Source organism: Ochlerotatus camptorhynchus, unplaced genomic scaffold (genome assembly GCF_037179485.1).
Source record: "Ochlerotatus camptorhynchus isolate MF236.1 unplaced genomic scaffold, CSIRO-AGI_Acam_v1.1 ptg000355l, whole genome shotgun sequence".
In the NCBI taxonomy this organism is placed as follows: domain Eukaryota; kingdom Metazoa; phylum Arthropoda; class Insecta; order Diptera; family Culicidae; genus Ochlerotatus; species Ochlerotatus camptorhynchus.
This window is the reverse complement of record NW_027040843.1, coordinates 345,485-353,928: the sequence shown is the minus strand read 5'-3', so window position 1 is coordinate 353,928 and position 8,444 is coordinate 345,485. Positions and strand designations below refer to the sequence as shown.

The following is an 8,444-nucleotide window of genomic DNA, read 5'->3' as shown; positions in this document are numbered from 1 at the left end:
CACAACAACCCTCTGACTCTGAGTACATGTATACGTGTTTTAACACTGTTAACGATCAGTTTGACCTTAATGTAACAATTTGTTAGAATTAGAAATTTAGATTAAATTGCACTCTGAACGAATACTTCGGAGATAAAGGACAGAATAAATAAATAATAAATAAATGAAACGTGAACAGTTTAATCCTGTATGTACTACTAAAGACTGCACAGTAACCATTGCTTTGTATGAAATATCACCATGCCTCCGATGCATTCATGACGAACACTACTATAGCGCATTTTCCCACGCTTCCAGGCACGTGCTGCCAGTAAACCGTCTCCCATTGACGTTGTGTGTCCCGTTGAACCTTTCTACCACAATATTTTCCCTTCAAAACATCAGAAAACACCCTCCTGCAGTGAAAAACCGTGCGAGATTCCATCCTACGCTTCCCACCATACCAAATACACGAGAGCGAACGTCGGCGCCAGAGCTGCTCACTTAGCTATTCCCGCGTGTTCTTTCCTGCGTCCATTGCAGAGCGTACATAATTTTCTTAAGACTTCCCCCGCGCGCACACGAGACGGGATCCTGATAAATAACATCATCCAATAAAATAACACCGATCTCAAGGAAAAACCACATAAATGCGCTAGGTTCGGGGGCCTCCTCACCTCAAGTGGAGTGAAAACGGAGAGTGGCTCTCTCGTTCGCTCCGGGAAAACTCGCTCGCTCTCTGCCTCGACGGGGAAAATCCGAAGCTTCCGTCAAACCGAGAGAGGGAAACTTTCCTTCTGGTTTGGAATGAAAATATTTTGGTCCAGTGTGCATCCCATCCGGCTTCAGTAAATTTTGAACATGCTCGTCGGGCGGTCTGGTTTTAGGCGTACGGCGGTGTTGCGAATGGGAGCTTTCGTCACGGTGGCTTAGATCATCCAGAACGATCAGATTTTTCTCGCGAATTATTGTGAGCATATTTGTTAAACGGAAGCCATGAGGTGATGACAAGTTGCAATTAGTTATCGGGTCGAAGGATTGACACTGTGAAAATAAGGAATGCATGGAAAAAAACACCCGAAAATGTGAAGCGTGCTGAGTGAAAGGCAAAATAAAAGCGTGAGAAATTGTGTGATTCCACGGTCTGAAAGGCGGGAAACTTTTGCGCTCGCTGCTGAAGTGCCGTGGGTGGAAGTGCCGAGCTATTTTTTCGGTGATTTGAGTTAGAGTGAAGCGGTAAACGCGAAAATATTGCTAAGAAGGATTTGCGGTTGCTGAGATGGAGTGAAAGTGATATTTTGTGAACCAATAGAGAGTTATTAAGATTGTTACATCAACGGGAGTCACTATCGTCGGAAGAGGTGCGTTTCTATTGTTATAGCAAAGTTACATATAAACAGGAAACTGAAAGTAATAACAAATTGTTTTTATTTTTTTTTACTTTTTATTTGTTCCAAATTCAAAATAAATTACATTTCATTTTAACCTAGGTGCTCCAGTTACTACAGTAACTTACCAGCCTTAATTGTTATGATATATATCTAAGGGTTTTTACATTGTTCCTGCCTTGACAATTCAGTATTTTAAACAGGTTTTTTAAACCTGCATGTGAGAATAACAATCGAAATCTTAAAACTAAAAACTATAGCTTATCTAAGTATAAAGGGGATTAATCGTTGCAATTGAGGATTGCAACGATTTTTGCCTTAATTAATGATTATTTTGTTCGACATTTGTTCTAAAGTCTCAACCTTCAAAATTCTATGTACCTCGGTAGAACTGAACCAGGGAGGCAACTTCAAAATCATCCGAATCCTTTGAAGTACTTTTTTCCTGGTAGTGCAACAACTAGGCCATATTGGCACAGCGTAAAGCATGGCCGGTCTAAAAACTTGTTTAAATATTAGAAGTTTATTCGTCAGGCAAAGGTTGGATTTCCTGTTTATAAGAGGATACAAACATTTTATATATTTGTTACATTTGGCTTGAATGCCCTCAATGTGATCTTTAAAAGTTAATTTTTGGTCAAGTATTAATCCAAGATATTTCACTTGGTTTGACCAGGAAATTGGAACTCCGTTCATAGTGACTATGTGACTACTACTAGGTTTCAAAAAGGAAGCTCTAGGCTTATGTGGAAATATTATAAGTTGAGTTTTGGAAGCGTTGGGATAAATCTTCCATTTTTGTAAATAAGAAGAGAAAATGTCTAAACTTTTCTGCAGTCTGCTGCAAATAACACGAAGACTTCTTCTTTTAGCTGAAATGGCTGTGTCATCAGCGAACAAAGATTTGTGGCAACCCTGAGGCAAATCAGGGAGGTGCGAAGTGAAAATGTTATACAATATAGGCCCAAGAATGGAAAATTAAACTTTTTCAATTTAGCAATCAAACACTGTCGAATGTTTTTTCTATGTCTAGAAGAGCAACTCCAGTTGAGTGGCCTTCAGATTTGTTTGAACGAATTAAATGGGTAACTCTTAAGAGTTGATGAGTAGTTGAATGCCCATGGCGAAATCCAAACTGCTCATCTGCAAGGATTGAGTTCGTATTGCTGTGAAGCATCATTCTATTCTAAATTATCTTTTCAAAAAGTAAACTTATTGGACGGTAGCTAGAAGCTTCAGCTGGATTTTTATCCGGCTTCAAAACTGGAACAACTTTTGCATTTTTCCATTTATCAAGAAAGTATGCCAAAAAGAAACATCTGTTAAATAATTTTACCAAGAAAGACAAGGTATTCCCTGGGAGTTTTTTTTTATGAGAATATAGAAAATTCCATCATCACCTGGAGCTTTCATATTACGAAACTTTTTTGTTATAGACCTTACTTCGTCCAAATCAGTCCCCCAGGAATCATCAAAAATATTTTCCCGAGATAAAATATTCAGATAATCCCGAGCAACCTGATTCTCAATAGGACTAGTAAGACCCAAACTGAAATTATGGGAACTCTCGAATTGCTTAGCAAGTTTCTGAGCTTTTTCCAAATTTGTGATCAAAATTTTACCACCTTCTTTAAGCGCTGGAATAGGCTTTTGAGGTTTTTTCAAAATTTTTGTGAGTTTTCAAAAGGGTTTGGAACTTGGGTCTAATTTAGAAACATTATTTTCAAGAGTTTTGTTCCTCAGGGCAGATAATCGCTTTTTAATTTGTTTTCGCAAATCCTGCCAGATAACTTTCATGGCAGGAACGCGTGTTCTTTGATATTGTCTCCTACGGACATTTTTAAGACGGATCAATAGCTGAAAATCGTCGTCTATTATAATTGAATCGAATTTATACTCGCATTTTGGGAACTGAGGCAGCTCTTGCTTCAACTATAGAAGTAGTCAGTGATTCAAGAGCATAATTAATTTCATCTTTGGTTTGCAAAGGAATGATGGATCGAAGTTATATTCCATAAATGTTCGATATTGCTCCCAATCAGCTCTATGGTAATTGAAAGTAGAGCTGTTGGGATTAGAAATTATTTCTTGGGATATTTCAAAAATTACTGGAAAGTGATCAGAACCGAAGCCAGCATGGGTAACCAATTGGCTTCAGAGTTGACATGAATCAGTTAAGACCAAATCAATAGTTGAGGAATTTCTTGCAGAAGAAAAGCATGTTGGACTGTTTGGATATTGAATAGTGTCTCCTAATAGTGTCTAATAACCTGCAGAACAATCATCAAAAAGAATATAACCATTGGAATTGCTTTGAGCATTATTCCATGAGCGGTGTTTTGCATTAAAATCACCAATAATGAAGAATTTAGATCTATGACGGGTACACTCCAAAGCATAAGTTTAAGGACACCCCCAACAAAACATGAAAAATTTGTTATGTTCATATCTCTGTCATGTTATGTCCAATTTTCGTTCTCTTTAGATCATTTGAAAGGTATTGAATGGCATCGTAGGCAAATTGTTCAATATAATTTTCAAATTCTGTGTGCTAAAAGTTCACCCAAAGTTACAATATTTTTCAAAATTTACTCTGAAGAATCGTGACTGATTTTATCAGAATTGGGTTGGCCTAATTTTAGTAGTAGAACACTTAGGGATCGTCCATTAATTATGTCACGCTTTTAGGGGGAGGGGGGTTGGTTTTTGGAAACTGTAACGAGCCTCACAATAAACAATTAAGAGGGTAGTCCACCCTGGAAATTAAAAAAAAATCTTTTTTTTGGCTTTAAAAATAACTTTGGAATGTCTACTTTGACATAGACTTGACCGCAAGTCCGTAAGTGACATCGTTCCAAAGTTATAAGCCGATTAGTGGACTTGTGTCCAGACGCTCCAAGCGCGCTCAGGTGAGCGCTCGGAGTACCCGCCCGTTACCGGCGAAACGGCGTGTCTTAGTAGTTCCAACTGCTGCCGCGTCGTTACCAGATGGCTCAAAACTTTAAACGCGATTATCTCTAAACGATGTTTTCAAAATTGGCGGACGCTGTATTTAAGAAACGGCTCATTCGATTTAAATGGTGATTGAATTTTCGAGTTAAGTACCTTTTTTTCTAGTCTTGTACGTAGCCGATTTTCAAAAGAATCAAAAATGGATTTTTGGTGCAAGCTTTTATCTCCAATTTTAGGGTACAAAAACAGACTTTTTTTTTCAAAACGTCGCCAAATTTTTATTTTTCAACCAAATCAAAAACGGCTAAGTACAAGACTGGGTCATTTATCAGAGAATAACCACAAAAAAATTCGTTGTTCCAGTGCCAGTGGTGTGACCGCCACACGTCCCGCCCCGCGACGACTCAGACGGGAGGTCTCCTGGGGAACCTGGTGCAGCGGCTACAGGAGACATCCAATCGCGCCAAAAAAAAAATCTCAATTAAAGAGGACATTTCAATTGACAAAACCATGCATTCCTTTTTTTGAATTGATCGTTACCCTAAAAAAAATTCGTGAAAATAACCTATTTTTCATGCCGCCAGAGTGGACTACCCCCTTAAGGTCCATATCAAAAATGTGACAAAGGTGGGAGGGGAGGTTGAAAATGGGCCAAATTTGCATGACATAATTAATGGACCTTACCTTATGCTATACCATTCATACCTTTGGAGATCGAAAATTGAACAAAACATATTTGCATGGTTTTTTGGTGGTGTCCTTAAACTTATGATCGGTAGTGTAAGTCTTTGAAGGTAACTCTTGAGAAAGTTCTTTTGCTGGCCTAAGCATTGGAATGGCAGATAGGCAGCTATAAACGTCAGTTTTCCAAATTTTGTTTCAAAAGAAACTCCCAAAGTTTCAAAAACTTTGGTTTCAAATGAAGAAAGAATTTTGTGTTCGATTCTTCTATGAACAATAATGGCAACGCCACCACAGGGTCCATCAAGACGATCATTTCTATAAATTAAATAATTTGAGTCCTTCTTAACCTTATGGTCAGGTTTAAGGAACGTTTCAGTAATAACGGCAATATGCACGTTATGAACTCTCAAAAAGTTAAATAGCTCGTCTTCATTATCTTTAAGAGATCGAGCATTCCAATTTAAAATATTTAATGCTTTAAAATCCATTGCTGAATTTTAAAGTCATGACAATATTATTTGCAAATTTTACCCCAGTTTGAATAGCATCAAACATGGAGTTAGTTTTACGCATATCAGAAATTATGACAATTAATGATTTCTGTAAAAAATCTTGGGGGGCAGTAATGCTTCCTAAGTCAAAATTGTCAAAATTTCCGTAAGAATTACGCTGGGTTAGTATTTTGATTTCTACTCGCTGCAATAGCAGCATAGGTAGCTCCATTTACTCGCTGAACATTGTTAGCAGCTAGGGGAGTAGGTATTAGAGTGGGTCATCGTTATATGAAAAAACGCAAACTTTACCTCACCAATCGAGAACAACCTTTTTTTGATTTCATTTGGGGTCTCAAACAACTGTGCAAAATTTGGGGACGATAAAGTAAAGCATTACGCCGGGAAAGTTTACTAGAATTTTTCTTGGATGATGGATCATTCTCATCATCCGTGAGCAAATCAAATTGATTACTCAAATTAATTTCATCAGAAGGGGGATCAAGAGTTTGTCCCTTTCTTTTGCGTTTAGGCGCCATAGCGGCAGTAAATTTTTATCCAAATCGACTTCCAAGCAGTTTACTATAAGAATCTGAAGGATCGAAGAGGAATTTTCCAAACCGATATCCAAGAAGGATTACCTCAGCAGTAAGATCCTCATTTGATCTTCGAAGTGAAGTAACATTTATTACCAATGCCATCAAAATGTTGGAATAGGCTTTTGGCAAAGCCTTACAGTTGATATATTTAGCGAAAATTACTTTATTGTTATTGGTAACATTAAAAAGGCCAAAAATAGCCTGTTTTCCATTACGGAAATGGCCGTACTGGTTTAGATAAAAGACAGCATACATTTCATCCCCTACACGCTATTTAAATACAACCCAAATTTGAGAGCAAATTTTAACTACCCCTTCCCTAAAAACTTTTATATTTTTTTATAGAAATCTGTAAAATTTCACCGAAATCTCAACAGCTGAACGTTGCGTAAACAGTTTTCATATTTTCTGTAATTTTTCATAGATATTAAAAAAAGAACGAATGAATGAAGTCGGTTTGTTTTGGTAATTTATACCAAGTACTGAGTACTAATATATACTGAGGAAGTTCATCTAGAACACTTAGATGAGACCCGGCAGAATGCTTGCAAAAGAAGAGTTAAAAGCCTAAAATAAGAAGATGCAGAATACTGGTTCCCTGTGATTAAATGTGTCCTTTTTTCCTTAATAAATGTTTTAGTTGCATAGAACTTTGAATAAGAATAATAGTAATCGCCATTTAGAATCAACAAGTGCCTTGTGTAGTAGCACCGGAACCACAATAAAGTTCTGAATATGTACATTGCTACTCACCAAGTAAACTGTATCCAGCCATGTTTTCTGAGTAGAAAAGAATTTGGTCTGTCCATGCACTTTCCTCCAACGTCGAAGAATCCACGGACCCTATGGTCAACGTCTCGTCGAACCAACTTTTCACTTTCACTGGAAGTTGCTACAAAGAGCTGAATGAGACGAGCTTTGCTACGATCTGAGTTCAAACATATTTTCACAATATCACGATTCGTTAACATATTTGAAACTAACTTCAATTATAAAAAAAAACTTCAGTTCAAATTGTCTTAAAGTGCTTTGGTTTTCTTTTGTTGATGTTACCGAAAGTCCTAGTTGCAGAATATGAAACCCTATAATTGTCCTAATTAATAAGAATATAAAACCCTATAATTGTCCTTAAAGTAAAGCGAATTTGTCTGGTTTGTTTGCATTTAAATTAGTCGTTTGTTTTAAGCCCCCCTGTGAAAAGTCGGTAAAGGCGCAGCTGCAAAGCAAGATCATGCTAGAGCGGCTGGGTTATAGTGCAAGTGCGTGTAATATTAATGACGCCAATCTATAAAACCACACAATGTAAGAATTTGTTCAAGTTTGAGGAGAATATTGGGTAAAATGGGGTTTTGCAGAGGTCACCCTAAGACGGGGCTAGCACCATTCAATTCCTTGGATAATTCTACGATAATTTATTGCATATAGGTTTATACATTATAGTACCAGTTCAAATTTCCACTTGATTTATATAGGTTTTTTAATTAAAGGGGAGATCGGGCAAAATAGACCACTTCCTGAAGTCTGACCAAGACGGAACCATCACCATTCGATTCTCCGGACATTTTTACATAAGTACAGTGTAAGTGCGTGTAATATTAATGACGCTAATCTATACTACATGATATATGAGTTTGTTCAAGTTTGAGGGGAATATAGGGTAAAATGGGGTTTTACAGTGCATAAAGTTTATATTTTGTTTAAATAGGCCAAGGGGAAATCGGGTAAAATGGACCACTTATTGACGTCTGATCAAAGTAAAACTAGCTCCATTCAACTCATCAGTTCTTTTTACAAGGATAATGTTCACGTTGGCTCAATTTAAGCGCGCCAAGTTCAGTTCTGGATGATTATTATATTTTTTATTCCAAAATTAGGGGTAAATCGGGCAAAACGGACCACTTCCCGAAGTCAACCCTAAACGGGACCACCACCAATCGATTCTTTGAATTTTTTCGCATAAGATAGGCTATTTGCAGGACTCCTACCGTGCGCCGTCTAATTAAGTGGGATTTTGGGTCGATTTTTTCCCACTGTGGAGTGGTTCATCTGATAACCCCCTTTAGAGAAGGCAGCCGCGATAGGTCAACACTTCGTCAGGTCCCATAATCTCGGACAAAACATCATCAGCCCTCACGAAGCTGAGGTTGCTGAAAACGCAACCAACCGCCATCAGATTCCCAATAGTTTTTCCGAGGAATCCGAGATTACGGCTGACGAACTGTTGGCCTATATTAAATCATCTAAAAACATGAAGGCCCCAGGTTTCGACAGCATCCTGAATCTGGAACTCAAACACTTGAGTTCCAGATTCTACAACCATCTGGCACTGATTTTTAATCAGTGCCTCAGAC

The 8,444-nt window shown here is 37.8% G+C and overlaps 1 protein-coding gene across 1 annotated transcript in view; it reads left to right on the top strand.

Annotated features, from left to right (window-relative positions):
• Positions 1–885: 885 nt before the first annotated feature.
• Positions 886–8,444, top strand: part of LOC135709193 (uncharacterized) — a 345,728-nt gene continuing 338,169 nt past the window's right edge. The window contains exon 1 of the mRNA XM_065231416.1: positions 886–1,340. The gene's annotated coding sequence lies outside the window, so the exon portion shown is untranslated. The remainder of the gene's footprint in view (positions 1,341–8,444) is intronic.